At 63.4% G+C, this 16,261-nt stretch overlaps 1 protein-coding gene across 4 annotated transcripts in view; it reads left to right on the top strand.

The window, feature by feature from the left end:
• ITPK1 (inositol-tetrakisphosphate 1-kinase) overlaps nt 1–16,261 on the top strand; it is a 121,385-nt gene that overhangs the window by 44,483 nt on the left and 60,641 nt on the right. The gene's annotated exons all lie outside the window — the stretch shown is intronic.

Genomic DNA, 16,261 nt, shown 5'->3' with positions numbered 1-16,261 from the left:
GGCAGGGCCCCTGGCCCCTGGGCAGGAGGTGGGTTTCCTGGCATGGAGCAGCCCTCGCTTGGCTCACTCCCTTCTCCTGCCTGGCTCACTCCCTTCTCCTGCCTGGGCAGTATTTTCGCTGCAGGCCCTGCCAAGTGGATGTAAGTTATCCGCAGTGTTTTGACAGGATCTTCAAAAGCCTAGATGGGAAAGGATGTCTTCGGGTCTCAGCTGATGGCCTAGGCCGGGGGCAGGGGAGCCTGGCACGGGAGAGAGGGGGGACCTAACAGGCGGGGGCTGGGGCGCGTTTACTGAGCTTCACAGAGGGAGGCCCGGCCCTCCCCTAAGCGCAGGGCCTGACGAGAGTCCATGCTGACGGAATGTTCCAGGGCCACTGTTTCTGGCTCTCACCGCGTTAGGAGCATGGCCGTCCCTAGGCCAGCCTGGGCCTCTCCTGTCTCCCTACCCTGTTGTCCCCGGTCTCAGTGCCCCCACTTGTCTGATGGGGACAGTGGCCCCCGGGGAGGGGATGAAGATCCCTGAGGTGTGACGGCAGTGTGGCCTCGGCCTTGACCGTGAGCCAGTCCGTTCCCAACATGGCCCAGGGACCCTCCAGCGGGGCCAGCAGGGGCCGCGCACTGCGGCAGACAGCATGGAGCTGCCCAGCAGCCAGCAGCCAGACCTCGGGCCGTGCGACTCTCTGGCCCTCCCGGGGGGTGTTAAAGACGTCTTCCCAGACGGTGCCGCTGGTGGGGGCCGGGCCTATTGCCCGCAGCCCAGGGGAACCGGCAGGCACGCCTCGCCGTGTCCCTTGGGTTTCCCTCTGTTTGTAGAAATACAACACGGGTTATGGGTTTTTAAACAGAATTGTTATCCCTTTGTAGCCCATTCCGCACAAACACCCTTTGGGGAGACACCCTGTTGGGCTGGTGTTCTGTGTGGCTGTGGAGTGGGCAGCCCCCCGGCAGCCGGAGTCGGTGCGTCCCCTCGGAGGACGCTGGCGGCAGCTCTGGTGTGTCACGGCTGGAGGCGGTGTTGTGATGACCGTCGGCTCCGCTGCCCCTGGGGCAAGCCCGCCATCACGTCGTTGAGTTGTGTAAATGATGAGGCCTATTTATCGTTTTTGCAGTTTACAAAAGGAGTATGTGCTTTTGTGGGGGAGAACCCCACATGTTACAGGGAACTGTGGGACGGGGCCGTCGCTGTGGAGTTTTGCCTTCTGGTCTTGACCGTGTCCCCGGACACGAGCGGCATCGTTTCTCCCTCCCGTGCCCCGTCGCCCCTCTGTTCCGTCCGACTCTTGCCCCGGGGCCCCTCTCTCTGCTCTTTGTGGCCAGGCGCCGGGGCCTGCCTGCCACCCCGCCCACCCGTGGGCGCTGGCCCTGGGTGTGTGCCTGACCCTGGGGAAGGGTTGGGAGTGTGGACGGGCTGGCCCCCGGGGCTCCCCAGTCCGGCTGCTTCCCGGCACCGCTGGGCGGGCGTGGGTGGCCACCTGGGCCTAGCCGTCTGCGCAGCGGCCCTGCGTCCGCTCTGTGCGGGTCCCCGCTGTGCTCGGCGAGCCGAGGGGAAACTCAGGCTTCATGAGCCGCCGGAGGGGCTGGGGAGGTGCCACCCGACCGTGTCTCCCTCCGAGGCGGCAGCCATCACGTGGTGGCCATGGGGCCAGCCTCATCTGCCCGAGAGTGTCGGTGGCCTGTTCACAAGCCGGGCCAGGGACTTGCCCCCCGGGCTGCAGCCCCCTCCCCTGGAGGGAGCTTGTCAGGGCCCCGACCTCGGAGGCCGGGACGACCGCCGGGATAGGGCATCAGGGCACTCCTGCTGAGCCCGTCCCAGAACCGGGGCTCAGTGGTGTGGGAGGGTCACCGCTGCCCTCTGGTCGCCGGTTTGTACTCAGGGAGCCGGGGGCTGGAGAGTTCGGTTCTGGCACCAGACACCGGCTGTGGGTAGGGGTGCTGGGCACCGCCCGGCCGTGGGGGAGAGTCTCCCGGGTGGACATGCGTCCCTGTCCCAGTGAACTCTGACCACATGGCCAACTCGTGTCATTGCTGAACCTGTGTCCCCATCCTTCTTGGCCGTTTTTACGTTTATCTTGCTAGTTCTGTGTGAGAACTCTTTCTTGTTTTTCCCATTTTGCAGATGGGGAAGCTGAGGCTCCCCTATATCACTTGGCTAAGCAACATCCATAAGGGCACAGAGCTAGCCAGCGGCAGCCGCTGTGGTCTTCGAACCCAGACGGTGGGGGTGGTGGGAGGGCCCTCTCTACTGGCGCTGACCGGGCCTCGCTGGCCTCCCCTGAAAGCCCGCTGTCCCCTCCTGAGTTCTCTGAGGTCCCCACAGCAGCTCGCCCCGCTGTTCTGTGTGGGCCTTTGCAGCACAGCAGGGCCACCCCCTGCTCCCAAGCTCAGTCCGCTGCTCCCCCCCGAGCTGCTGCTCCCCCACTTCAGCCCAGTGACCCTCCCCGCGGGTGAGGAGGCCCGCCCCCGGCCCGTGCCGCGCAGCGCTCTGCCCCTGCCGCCCCGCTCAGGCTCCTTCCAGGTGCTCTGCCCGTCACGGGGCAGGGCTGGACCCGCCCCGGCCCCCTCAGCCAGGGGCCTGGCGGCAGGCAGGACCCCCCCCCCCCAGGTGGCGCGGGTGAAGTGACTTGAATGTGGCGCTGCTCCCGCAGGTGTGGGCAGGCGGGAAAGGACCGGGTGGGGCCGGAGAGCCGAGCTGTGAGCGGCTGTTCCCGCCCCGGGGGGTGAGTGGGGCAGGGGCCGGCCCGGGCTGCTCCCAGCCCCTGCCAGAGGTGTCTTACTGAAGCGGGGGAGGGGGAATAAATATACCAGCCCCCCCCCCATCCTACTGCCGTCTGATCTCATCCAGGGGGGCCCCGTTGGCTGAATGGAGCTGGAAGTGTCGGATCCCGAGTGACCCAGTCCCCAGAGGTCAGCCTCACAGACACAGGGCACAGTGGGGCAGGGGTGGAGGTCAGCAGACAGTGACCGGCACCCCTCTCCCCTCTGCTTTGTGACTCTGGACCTCAGGGCAGAGCAGCCTTGGGTCCTGTGCGCCCCGAGGTGCCATCCTTGGGCAGCTGGGAGGGAGACCCACGGTTCTCTGTCCCCACGCAGACTCCAGCCCACCGCAGCCCGCTCCGCCTCTCCCGAGTGGCCCTCCCAGGTGCCCTGCCCCCTTGGGCATCATTGCCCGGGCCCGCTTTCCGGGTGTCACTGATTCTTGGAGGGGCTGCAATGCTCGCAGGACCGGGGCCCGCTGGAGGCTGGCTCCTCCATTCCTTCCATCACTGGTGTTCGTCCAGGACCCCGGCAGCAGGCCCTCCCCTGCCCTCTGGGGACACTGAGGCGACCGGGCTGCCAACCACCTTGGTGCCCTGTCCAGGCCAACAGACCACCCTAGGTCCGCCTCGGAAGAGCTGGGGGCAGGGGGCTGCCCACCGGGAAACTGGGTGGGGCCCCGGCTGGCACAATGTGCCCAGAGCTGGGGCCGCTCTCCCGCCTGCTCGTCGCCGTGTGAGAGACTGTCTGCTTGCTGCTCAGCGGGACATTCTGGTCGGGGAGCCTGTGGGCACTGGCGGCGTTCCCTAGTGGGGGGCTCCCCCGGGAGGGGGTGGCCTCCGTCAAGGCCGCTGGCCCTGGGGGCCTCTGGGCCCGGTCCTGGCTCCCTCTCTGTGAGGTGGGCTGACGGCCCTGCTGGGGTCTCTGGGGTCCCGTCCCACCTCCCTTCCTGCGAATCACGGACTCGTCAGCAAGCGGAGGGGGATCCCCCAGCCTTCTCGCCGTCACTGTCTCCTGGCGGCTTCGCTTTGCATCAAGGCTGGCCGTCACAGCGGGCTAACCACGCTCTCTCCCCAGCGGCATTTGGGGGGACCGGGTGGGTGAACGCAGGTGCGGGTGCTTCGTAAACCGGGTGCACGCTGTGAGGCGGGCAGACGTGCAGGGGTGCGTGCCCCAGCGGCCCCGGCCTCAGAGCCTCAGCCCAAGTCCCCACGAGCCCCGGGTTGCAGCCTTGCGGCATCACGCTGGAAAAATGCTCGCATATGGTTTATTTAACTTTAAGTGGGGCAGATCCTGAAATGTGTTTGTTTACCGTCCAAGTTGAAATTTTAATTTCTCATAAATTCCCCACAAATTGCTGTCGTACATTTGTATTTGTTGAACCTGTCAGGGCTGTTTATGGCACGGAGGCCTGGCCCCCGTGTTTGTGGGCTGTTGCCGCAGCGACGCAGGCGGCTGGGGCTCTGGAGGAGAGGCCCTTGTCCGAGGCGCTGTGGAAGGTTCTGGAACGGCTGCTGGTGTGAGGCAGAGCTGCGGTGGCTGCACTGAGGTCGGGCCTCGGGGAGCCCTTGAAGACGCGGTGGCTCAGGAGGCCAGTGGCTTGTCCCCGGGGAGCGGGTGCCGGGCAGGCCTGCTGCCGCCTGCGGGGTCCTGGGGGGTCCTGGGGGGTCCTGCGGGGTGCGCTCTCAGTCTTGCTCTCGGGTGTCAGTTTGTGCACATTCACCGAGCTGCTCGCTCAGGACTTGTGCTTTTTCTCTTGTTGTGCATTCTGCTCCAGGCAAAGGCTTGTAAAACAAAAACAAAAGGCAAAAAAAAAAAAAGCCGTGGGAGGCGGAGGGGGTGCTGTTTCCTGTGGTGTGTGTGTGTTTGGGTTCTCGCCAGAACGCTGGTGCTCGAGCAGCAGCCCCTGCCGGGACACAGTGTCCCCTCCTGCACTCCCACGTGCGGCTCCCCTGGGGTGAGGCCCCCCTCGCTGTGGGCGACTCAGGCTGCTTGGAGGGGCCACCCCGGCAGGAAGCCCGCGCCCACGGACGTCCTCCTTACCCCTCATGGGGCTGCGGCCTCCCGTAACCCACTGTGTGCGAGCTCTGCACCCCCGGGCCCTGGCCTGGGACAGCACTCGGTCGACATTCGTGGGACGAAGGGGGCTTCCGTGTGGCGGCCCCAGCCTGCCTGTGGGAATGGGGGGCACGGAGGGTCCCCTCTGGTGCTCTGTTCTCCAGCTCTGACCTCCCAGCTGCAGACGCGGGGCCCGCAGGATGCGTGAGCGCCCCCTGTCTGGGGGCCGCCCTCCACGCAGCAGACAGGCGTGGGCTCCAGGCTGCGCTGGCCAGCTCACAGCGGCCCGCGTTTGCCACGGGCTCACCCCACGCCAGGGCCTGTGTCCCAGCCAAGACGCTCAGTGCCCTCCGGTCACAGGTGGGGGAACGGAGGTCGAAACAGGTCCACGCAGTGACTTGCTCAGGCTCACCTGCTGGAAGGTGGGGACTAGGACCCTGTGTAGAGCCCAGAATCCTGGGGCCCTGGTGGGAGGAGCAGTGGCCCTGCAAGTCCTGGCACCTGTAATAAAGGACCTTCGGTGGACACTAAGCGTGCTGTGTTTGGCCTTCTAGAAACCCAGTAATACAATCAGTGTACACACAGCCAACACTTGGGAGTGGTTTACCAAGCCGTGAAAAGATCCCTCGGATAAACCCCCAGACAATGCTGTGGGCTGTGGGGGTGACTGATTTTTCTGCCTCTCAGCTGCAGGAATGTTAGCAGCACGGGGCCACTCATGAGCAAGGCTGGGATTCGAACCCAGGCGCTTCTGCTCAGTCAACCCCTAGGCAGAGACGGTGGCTCCTCCCAGGCAAGCTCCAGCCGGTGCCCTCCGGGGTGGAATGTGCTGGAATTTCTCCTAACAGAGCCGTTCCTGAAACAGGTGGTAGTTTCTGCCACTCCTCAGCCAGAGGTGGGGAGTGAGCGCAGCATGTCCGTGGCAGCGATGGGGACTGGCGGGTCGCTCTGCTTTCAGAGCAAAAGACTCCCCATCTGGGGTTTCCCCTCCCCCACGCTAAGGCTCAGGCTGCCCTCCAGGCTCACTGGATGGGCGCTGGCCAGAAGCTCTAGCACGGTGTGCAGACGGGGCTCTGTGAGGGAGCTAGGGGTCTTTGTTTGTGGGGGGGGGGTTCTGGTGTTTCGGGGGTGGCTGCTGAGCCCTCCACACAATGGGCTATAGCAGCAGCTTTATCTGTTGTTGATTTTGGGCGTCTCCCTGTAAGATTTCCTTCTAAGCGCGACATCAGAGGCCAGAGCGTGTTTGAAAACCACTGGTGTGGGGGGCAGAGCCGGGGCCCGGAGCCTGGGCCGCCCCCACCCCTGGGCCTCTGGCCTTGAGGTGCTGTGTGTGCAGAGTGCTGGGGAGCTCCGGGTGAGCTGGGTAGCCCCGGGGAGCGGCATCCGGCCACCATGGGCTCGCTAGATTCACAGGCTGTTTGCTCATCAGGCACTGGGCTGTGTGCTGGGCCAGCCGGGTCCTGTGCCGAGGGCAAAACTGCCCCAGTCCCCAGTGGGCCCCATTGTCAGTGAGCCCACCCAGCACACCCGTCTGCACAGGCGCTTCCCCAGGTCTTATTTCTGCTGACCCGTCAGCGTCTTTCAATCCCTCCCAAGACCTGGAGAGTGTGCCCCCTGCTGGACAGTGCCAGTCATGGCAGGCTCTGCAGCAGGGCCCTGTGGCTCCCCGGGTCTCTGACCTGTCCCCATCTGACTCCATCTTTCAAGAATTATGCTTGCCGAACCTCTCGCCCTCCGGGTCTTTAATTGACCACCTCTCTGAGTGGGCGAGGGGAATGAAGGTCGAAGTGTCACTCATGCGAGGAGAGGCGCAGGAGCCAGGTGGGACCCCCCAGCGTGGCTGGGGCGCTCTCAAGGCCAGGTGCAGGGCACTGCCCCCTTGCATGCACCCCCGACCTCCGGCGTCCGCCTTTGTTCCTCTCCCATTGGGCTCACAGGGCCGAAGTTGCCGCTGACCGTCTGGAGTGCTCGGAGCTCCAAAGCCAAGGCGTCCACGTGCAGGACAGGGAGTCCTGATGGCTCACGGGGCGCAGGCGTGCCCCGCCTCCCACCCCCTGCGCGGAGGTGGTTGAGCTCAGAGGGGCCGTGTCCTGCCCACCTGAGGCTCCGGGAAGACGAGAGTGGGACGAGTAGGAGGGAGTTCTGGTTTTGCAGGCTGCCAGCACGGGTGGGAGCATGAGCATGACCGCTGGGCCTCCGGTAGCCGGCCGGGCGGTGCGTCCCCCCTGTGTAAACTCCTGCAGACCACCGGAGTGGTGCACTTCTGTTTAAGGCGACGAGTGACACGGTCTCCCCCAGCCCCCTGCCCTGAACCCTGGGTTTGCCCCAGCAAGACCGTTCCGCACGTGGCCTTCTGCAGCCCGGCGGCACAGAACTGGAGGTGCACTCCCCAGTGGGAGGGTTTGCTTGCACCCCCCACCCGCCACAGGCCTACGATGGCTCCCTGTGTTCTGTAACTTGCCTCACCACCCTCCCTTGCAGACCGCTTCTGTTCCTGGTTTCCTGGGTCAGAATGAAGGTCCTGCCCCCATCTCTACCCCGGCAACCAGCTCGGTGCCCCTGTCCCTCCACACCCATTTGTCATCGGTGTCTGGGTCCTGCTGGCTGTCCCTGTGGATGTGGCCCTGACAGTTCCCACCTGCATCCTTTGTCTTAGGTCCCCTGTCCTGCCTTCCCTAGTGTTGCCAGTCCTTGGGCTGGCACCCCTGCCCCGTGAGTCCCTCCCTTGCTTTCCGTTGTCTGTGGGTGAAAGTCTTAGCCCTTCTGAGCGGTTTGCCATGCTCTTCCCAGTTTGGTCCTGCCAACCTGCCTATCTGGTCGCTGCCCCGCCCCAAGCCAAGCACCAGCAGACTCCCAGCTGCCCCATCCCTGTGCTTTTGCACACGCCCTTTGTGACCCGCCCTGGCACAGCTGCCTTCGTCCTGCAGACACCAGCTTCCCCCGGGGAGCATTCCCTGCTCCCCTCCTGCCCCGTCCTCTTTGAGGAAAGGCTCCGGCCTCGCCGCTGCCTCCAGGCTGTGCGCGGGCCCCTGGCTCTCCCTTATGGTCCTTGGCTGTCTTGGGCGGACCCTTCTCCCTCACCGTTACCTCTGGGGTCCTCCAGGGCCCCCATATCAGTGCCGAGCAAAGAACTTGGCACAAGAGAGGCCCTTGGTAAATGGTTCTTCTGTATTTGCTGACTTTACCCTGCAGGTCAGCAGTGTAAGCCACAGGAGTGGTTTTTTAGGGCTTGTGGGGGCGGGGGGCTCCCTAATTCTTTAACACCTGGAGAGCCGCCTCTCAGCAGACAGTCTGCATTTTGCTCTGAGTGGCGTTGCTGGTGGCCCCAGGCCCGCCCTGAAAGCCGTGCCCTGGGCCGAGGCTGGCGTCCCCAGGCTCCCTCGTGGCTGTGGCGCCTGCGTCGTGCAGCGCCGATCAGTAACCTGCACGGAGCCAGCATTTCCTCTCCTGCGAAGGGGCAGCCGTCCGCCTCTGCCCTCTGAGGGCGTGGCACCTGGGCCCGTGGCAGCCGCGTCGTGACCAGGACGAGGACAGACACCTGTCGCAATACGCACAGAAGAAGGACAACCTGAGAGCCCCTGGGCTCTTGCGGACTCGGGGCTGCTGGAACTCCCCAGGGGCCCACCTCCTCCCCACCTGATCGATTGGAGCCGTTGTAGTCAGGGTTTCTTATAATCAGACACATCTCCGCTGCTACTGTGAGCTTGGCCGACCTGTTTGTGTTATTCAAGATCAAGTGCGCCTTTGGGACACGGCCGCCCGGCCACCATGGAGCCCTCACTCTGGAGGCTGCAGGCGTGTGCCCGGGAGGCGAGTGCCCGTGCTCTGGGGTCGTTGTCGTCGGTGCTGAAAGGTTAGATGATGGCGGGGCGGGGGTGCTGCTGGGGATCGTGCTCATTTGGACGTGTGTTAGGTTAAAATACCAAATTGTGCCTGTGTACGATAAAGCCTAAAGGCTCTTCAGGTTGTAAGCAACAGATTTTCCACGTGGGGAAAGAAGACTTAAGGAGGTAAGAATAAACCGAATTCACGAGTCTGCATGTCTCAAAGAGTCCAAGGTGGGACAGCGTCAGGCCGTCAAGGCCTCCACTTCCTGTCGTCGGAACCACTTCGCTTTCCAGGCACCCAGGTGCAGGTCACGTCGGCGCGGCTCATGTCGGCACGGGTCGGCACGCCGCCAGCACCCCCCTCCCGCCAGCCTGAGTGTCTCACAGGAAGCCCCCGTGGCTCTCCGTTTGCCCCGAGCTCCACCAGGCAGCAGAAGTCCCGGCTGGTGCTCGCTGGCTCCGGTCGGCCTGGCTTGGGCCGTGGGCCCGGTGCAGGGGTTTTCGAGGCTGCCCCACAACGTGGGCCAGCAGACACGCGTGCTCAGCCCTGGAGGTGGAGTCGGAAAGCAGGGTGTCGGCAGGGCCACGCTCTCCCCGATCCTTCTTCCGGCGTCCGGCGGCCCCGGTGTTCCCTGTCGGTGGCAGCGGGTGCCAGTCTCTGCCTGCATCTCCCCGGGGCCGTGCTCTGCGCCTGCCGGTTTGTAGGGCGTGCCCCTCCTCCCGGGAGAGCACCGGTCCTATCGGACCAGGGCCGCCCCGACGACCTCACCTCACAGCTCCCCGACAGATGAGGCTGCGTCCACAGGGAGGGGCGTTGGGACTCCAGCCTGTCGTGTTGGAGGTCGCAGTTCAACCCGTAACAACTGTTCTCGCACCGGTCCCTAGGGTCTGGAGGACGAGACGGTGTAGCTGGCCAGGCCTGAGTCACTTGCCCGCCCCAGAAGTCAGCAGGGGGTCAGTCCTCTGGACCGATGTGCCTTAGAAGTGCAGGCCCTGGCTGCAGAGCTGGGACGGGCAGGCAGTGGTGGCCGCCAGCAGCCCAAAGTTGCTGTGAGGCCCCGGCTTTTTGAGGGGTCCGTCTGCCTGACTCTTCCCTCCCAGCTTAGCCCCCCTTCCCCACTTCCCCCCTTCCATTCTTCAGCGTCGGGGAGGCGCTGTTAGTCCAGCTGGGGGGTGGGTGGGGAGCAGGCTGAGCATGGAGGCCTTTGTGATTCACCTGCCCACCCCTCACCTGGGCCGAGGCTGACAGTGGCCTTGACACCAGGTTGCGTGTACCGCCCTGGCCTGGTCATCCTGCAGGTGGTTCCACTGACAAGAGGTTATTCAGTAGCCGAGCTTGGCTGTCTCGTTCCTTGGAGGGTGTCCCCGCTGCTCTGGGAAGCCGTGGTCATCGTCAGGGTGGCGGGAGCTTGTTGTGGAGTTTTCAGTCCTTAGAGAAGTGGAAAAATACCAGTTCCCTGGTGCCTCCCCTTGCCTTCCAGGTGACCACTCATTTGGAGACTTTTGTCTGTGCTGTCTCCCCCGCCGGGCCCTTCCCCGGGCCGTCCCCGAGTGTCCCCGTGTGTCCTGAAGCCCCGAGCACTCGGGGGGCCCCCGGGCGCTGAGTTGGCACAGCTGCTGCTCCACCATTTCCTGTGTGTCCGTCTTATCTCTGCTACGGCGGGGACACGGTTCACGGCTTCCGTTTATCTGGAGCTCGTGGGGGACACGCGGGAGAGGAGATTTGGCCAGACAGACGCCGCACGGGTCCCCGGGGCCCCGGGGCAGCACTGGTTCCTGGGGCTGTGGTTCCCTCCTTTGTGAGATAGAAAGTGGAACCAGCCTGGGACCCGGCGTGGCTTTCCTGTCCATGAGTTCCTATGAGCGACTTCGTGTGTGTGTCTGAGGCCCTGAGCACAGCCCACAGAGCTGTCTTCAGCTGAGCTTACAGTCGGCTGCGGGGGGCGGGGGGTGGGGTGGCGAGATGAAGATGCTCTGAGAGTTAAGATAGAGGAGAGTGGCAGCTTCAGGCCACACACGGGGCGTCTGCAGCACGCAGGGGCCCAGTGGGGGTGGGGCCAAGGGCCAGGCCCCCTTCCCCCGACCAGGAGGGGGCCGTTCAGCCAGAGCAGGGGGCTGCTGTGGGAGGCAGTGAACAGCGAGTGTCCTTGTCGAGGGGCAGTGGGGAGCCCCCCGAGGCTTTTGAGTGGGTGAGAGCGCGTTTTGAGGACAGTCCTCTGGCAGTTCCGGCTCGGGATGGCTGGGGACGGGACTCGGAAGTTAGTGCTGGAGCGGTGAGGAGTCTGAATGAGAAGTTTGAAGCAGCGACAATACAGATTAACTTCCATTACTGGTCCTTGCAGTCGGCTCTCTGATTCGCATGCAGACCGAGGTCTCTAGCTGGCTTCTGGGTGCCGTCATGTCTCCCCGGCAGGCGCACCGTCTCTTCCCTCTGCCCTCCCCCCCTTTGGGAGCCGTGGCTGTGGGGGAGGCAGGCGCCCTCCAGGCCTCCTGGTCCTCAGCCGTGCCCTTTGGGGCCATTACGGGGGTTGAATGGAAAGGTCGCACTGACCCGCTCCCCTGTAGTTTCCTGCTGGCCGAGGGCACAGCCCGGACCGGCACGGCAGCCTGGTTATTTGCCCCAAGGGTGCTGGCCTCTGCTCGTTTCTGAGAGGTGAGGCTCGGAGGCTTCATTTGATCTTGAAACGCCGTACATCATGTACCGGCGAGGACAGTGGTGGCTGGTGAATGATCATCAGACCTGGAGCCTGAGACACAGGCTTTCATTTCAGGCTGGAAGGGCTGAAGTCGGGGTTCTGGTTCTGGTTCCTTAGTTTACATCTTATGGGGTGGAGGGCCTTACCTGCTCCTCTTCCCCGCCAGTGCCCTGGCTCCAGAGCCAGACTGGTCCTGGTCCTGGAGCCCACCCCGACCATGGTCCCTGGTCGGTCACAACGTCATTGCATTTTCTTGCTTCTTCCTCCATAACCAATGTGGGTGCTTGAGGCGGCCCCTCCCACTGGGCGTGTACCTAGAGACCACTCCCCTACCAGTGTTGTGGACCCCCGCCTCCAGGGTCTGAGAATGTGTCCCCGCCCCAGGAGTTGGGGGGGCAGTGGGCTTGGTTCAGTTACTGCCCCTGAACCAGGCCCCGGCTCGTGCGTGGACAGCTCTCAGCCCTTCATTTGGAGGGCCCAGTGGGTCATCCATGTCCCGAGTTCACGTCCAAGTGTCCATCTGCTGGTAGCCTCATGCCGTGGCACTCGCCAGGGCCTCAGCTCGGTAGGTGCTGGAAAGGGATTAATTAGCACGGGCTGAATTGTGTCCTGGACTCCCTCAGTAGTTCCCAGTGAGACCTGCGTCACGTTCCTCTTCCTCCTGGCTGGGCCTCTGCTGCCCCCCTGTGCGGAGGGGCGTGGACCCCATCACAGACTGGTGACTTGGACCAGAGCTGGCCTGCAAGTGCCTCGCTTGGCCCACACAGGGCTTCTGCATTCTTCCCTTTGAGTTGTTGCTGATCTTTAAACCAGTTGCCACAGTCCCCACCATGCCCTATTGCCCCACACTGGCCTCCTCAATGTTACATTTCCTCCGTGGGCATTGCTTCTGTGCTTTCCAGTTGTCCCTAGCCCCTCCCCACAGGAGCTCCCCAGCAGCCACTGTCTCTGGCCCCCCTGGGTGACTGGTGGAAGAGGAGCGAGGCCAGGGGCTGGTCATTGCACGGGCTGGATTCTAGAATGACAGGAATTGAGGGTTTGGGGCAGGGAGAAGCTTTTCCTTGTGCTCAGAAGTCAGGGTGGGGATGGTGCTCAACTAGTGGACTTTGAGGCTATAAATGTCTTGGGGACCAAGTTGAAACCAGAGCTGCAGAAAGGTGTGGGTGGCCGTCAGGTGTTGGGGCGCATGGGGTGGGGCGGGCTGGAGCCTGCTGACAGATCAAGAAGAGAGTGTGGTTGGAGTGTGGCTTCTAGAACCCTGATGTGCTCCGGGGACAGGTGTCCGGTCACCACGGGCCCAGCCTTGGTAATCGAGCCTGGCTCTAATCAGGCCCCAGATAAGCACTCGACCCCCCCCCCCCCCCCCCCCCAGCAAGGCTGGGCCGGCTGAGGCCCAGGCACACATTCCTGACGGGCGCACTTTGTTCTCGGGAGCCGGCGGGGCTGGGTGGGGCGGGGTGCCCTGCTCGTCTCGACCCAGCCTGGCATTTCCCTGCACGGAATTTCCTGTTGGTAACAGCCCCGAAGGAAGTAATGGTTAGTGGGTTGGCCCGTGCCCGCACTACTGCAGTGACCCTGGAGGGCACGTGGGTTTTTGTGGTTCCATCCGCATTTCTCTTCACTCTCTTCCTGCTGCAGGAAGCCCCCCCAACTCGCCGGTTCACCTGCCCCCCCCGGGGAACTCTTGCCTCTCTCTCCCACACACACAGGGTGGACGCGAGTCCACCTGGCGTCCCTCAGCTGTGCGATCCCCAGCAGGTTGCTTTACCTGTCCAAGCCGCCAGCGTCACATCTCTGTGTGTGCGGTGAACCCACCTGGGGCCCAGGGACCGACCCCGGTCGGTGTTTTGTGCCACCGCTCAGACGTTTCTAAGACCCCCCTGAGAGGTGGCCCCCAGGAACTCTGGGCTTCCTTTGCTAGAATGGGGGGGCCGGGGTCGAGCTCCGCTATGGCGGTGCCCCACGGTCGCTGGGCACAGCGGGCGCCTGCAGAGCAGTGGCGGTAGCACAGGGAACGTACCCCTGACCTTGGGGGCATCATCTTTGGGGGCTCAGCTCAGAGAGGAATTGAGCAAGAAACAGGTCACAGGTTTGGGAATAGTTACTGAGCATCTTCTTTCCTGGCAGGACCAGAAAAGTTCTCCGCTAAATGCATGTCTGGGGAGTTGTTCGGACCTTCTTTGTGTTCAGAATAACCATATATCTCCTCTTCTTTCCCTTTTCTCTTTTATTTTTTAAAAAACTTCATTGAATTCATTGGGGTTACATCGGTCACTAAAATGACATGGGTTTCAAGAGTACACTCTGCAACACGTCACCTGTATGTTACATTGCGTGTTCACGACCAAAGTCAAGTCTCCTTCCGTCACCGTTTATCCCCCCCTTCCTTCCCCTTTAAAACAGAGTAGATGGGATGCAATTTAACCCCTTTCTGTGTGTCGTTGAACCATTGGAAGCAACCAGGCATTAAATGCCAGGAAGCTGGTGAGATGAATTATGCCTTATCGATCTGCCAGTGGCGGTGGTCTGGAAGAGTGGACAACGCTGCAGGAAAACGTTTTTGTTGTGGCGCGTTTGGTTAGAAAGTAGGATCCAAATCTGCTCGGTGTGGTTTCGGTTTTGGGAGCAATATACCTGGACACTGGAGAGGCGTGTGGCAAAAGGGCACTGTTCTCTCCGGGGTCAGAGGAGCATTCGCGCTGTGCATAAGTAACAGGGGTGTGGACAGCTCTCACAGTGAATGAGCCGATACTGGTTTGACTGGGATTTTGTTTTAGGCTGCGTTACTTCACAGCTACATCTGGCATCGTTCTGTGTGGCCTGACGTCCAGTGTCCGCACCGTGGGTGAGCTCCTGGTGAGCGGAGGCAGCTGTGTGCGTCGGGGCGTCACGGGGCGTCAAGTAGAGCCCCGCTGTCGGGGGCCTTCAGACAGCACGCGCGGAAGCAGGTGCCTGTCCCAGCCGGCGGTCGTGAGCTGGATGTTCTTGAGCCCCCGCCGGGTCCCCCTCTGTGAAGTGGGGCCTGCAGCTGGCTGTGGGATTGGCCGCCCTGACCTGGGTGAAGGTCCCAACCTGGCGGGCCTCACCAGCAGTGCCCCCTCACTGCAGCAGGAGACACGCCCCCCCCCCTTCCCTGAGACGCCTGGTAGTCCTTACTAGAGCTTGAATTCCTGTTTGAGGTCAGCGTGAACGTGACCCATGGCCACGTCTGAAATGCAGGCAGAGGCCCCTTCCTGCTGACCATGCGAGGGACCCAGAGGTGGCCTTGCCCTGGGGTCAGGGGAAAGGCGGGGAGGTTTGCTCAGGTCAGGGGGCTCCCAGGGATTGGCACTGTCCCCGCTGGGCTGTGCCCCCGAGCAGGAGTTCAGCCAGGGAGCGGGGAACAGCCCTCAGGGCCGGCCTTGTCTCAAAACAGCCCTGACAAGTGGGGTCAGTGTCCAAGAGAAAAGGGGCATTGTCCAGTGGGTGGGGGTGGGGAGAGCAGAGGGGGCCACGCTGGCAGGGAGCCCCTGTCCTGTGGCTTTCCCAGCTCCCCAGTGACTGTGGGACACTGTGATCCGGGGCTGCACCCTGCCCCCGCCAGGCAGGTAGGTCCCTGTTCTTCCCTCACGGTCACCTTTCAGGGGCGGCTGCCAGCCTCCCCTAGCTCCTCCTCGCTCTGCTTCTGAGAGATTTGTCTTCGAGTTCCCCGGTTCTTGGAGCTGCGGCCTCCCCCTGCCCCAGGTATCGAGATGAGTGGGAGAGGAGGCAGCGCGTGGATTTGGTCCTGATCCCGGCGCTGAGAGAATAGGGTCAGTGTTCCCGGGCCCTGGGCTGCACCCCTGGACGTAATTACCAGAGCTGGATGGGGCAGCCCGGCCTGGGGGCCGAAACCAGGAGTCGGTCACACTTCTCCCCCTCCCGGTGGGTGGGGGCTCAGAAGGCTGCCAGGCTCGTTGGGGAGCGGTGGGGAGGGTGCTGCCAGCACACAGAACCCTGGAGGGTCCCACGGGCCACATGTCCCCCTGCCACTCAGAGGGAGCTACGCTGTTTGTCGTCGGTGCCAGCAGGATGTGAAGGTCAGCTGTGCGTGTCGGGAGGCTTAAGTCACAGTTCCCTTTGTTCTCTCGGTGCCTGGTTTTGCCTTAACCCTCCCCGGGGCGTTTGCGGGGTTTCTCATATTGACACAGAAGCTCACCACTGTGGCCTTGACCGTGTGCCCTTTGGACATGTCAGTCCCCTGCGCCTCTGCGGGGCCCTGGGGCTGGCTCCAGCTACAAGGAGCGCTCCCAGCAGGATGGTGGCAGTAGCGGCGTGCATCCGCCTGTCCCCGCTCTCCTTGGCCCTCCGTGTTGTCGATGGTGGGCTCCTGCAGGAGGGGGCAGGTTTCGCTGATCTCACTAATTGCCACTTTTGGCCACGCCTGTCCCTTGGGAGGGCGTGGCCTTGATGAGCACCCCTCCCACCTGTCCCCTTCCTCTCTGAGGACACCCCTTAAGAGTAAGAAAGCCAGGCATTAGCCGTGAGTGCTCACATCACGGCTGGGGTGGGGCACCCCTCCCACCGAGTCTCGTCTGGATCATCTAGGCCTGAGGTCCAAAGCCCTGGGCCTCAGACCCTTTTGCGGAACCCTGGCCAAGCCGCACACGGACCCCGGGCTTTCCGGCCCCGGGCCGACCCGCAGTTGGTTGAATGCCGGCTCTGCTCTCCCCTCCAGCTGAGGTGTAGGGAGGCGCCTCTAGAGCACCAGTCCCTGGTCCCCGTGGGCGGTCTGCAGTCCCTGGAGACCACCGCTCCCCATCTGCCAGTAGGTTTCTGCTGCCCCGAGTCGCCCCCCTCTTCCAAGAGTCCTGCCTCCAAACCTTGTTTCCGAGGCAGCGCTGCCTCCTAGGCCGTCTGTCCCCCGGACTTGAGGGGCAGAACCTCCGCAGCGCTGTGGTCTGCGAGG

This window comes from Phyllostomus discolor, chromosome 1, assembly GCF_004126475.2.
Source record: "Phyllostomus discolor isolate MPI-MPIP mPhyDis1 chromosome 1, mPhyDis1.pri.v3, whole genome shotgun sequence".
Classification (NCBI taxonomy): domain Eukaryota; kingdom Metazoa; phylum Chordata; class Mammalia; order Chiroptera; family Phyllostomidae; genus Phyllostomus; species Phyllostomus discolor.
The sequence above is the reverse complement of the archived record's forward strand: the minus strand, read 5'-3'. Positions and strand labels throughout refer to the sequence as shown.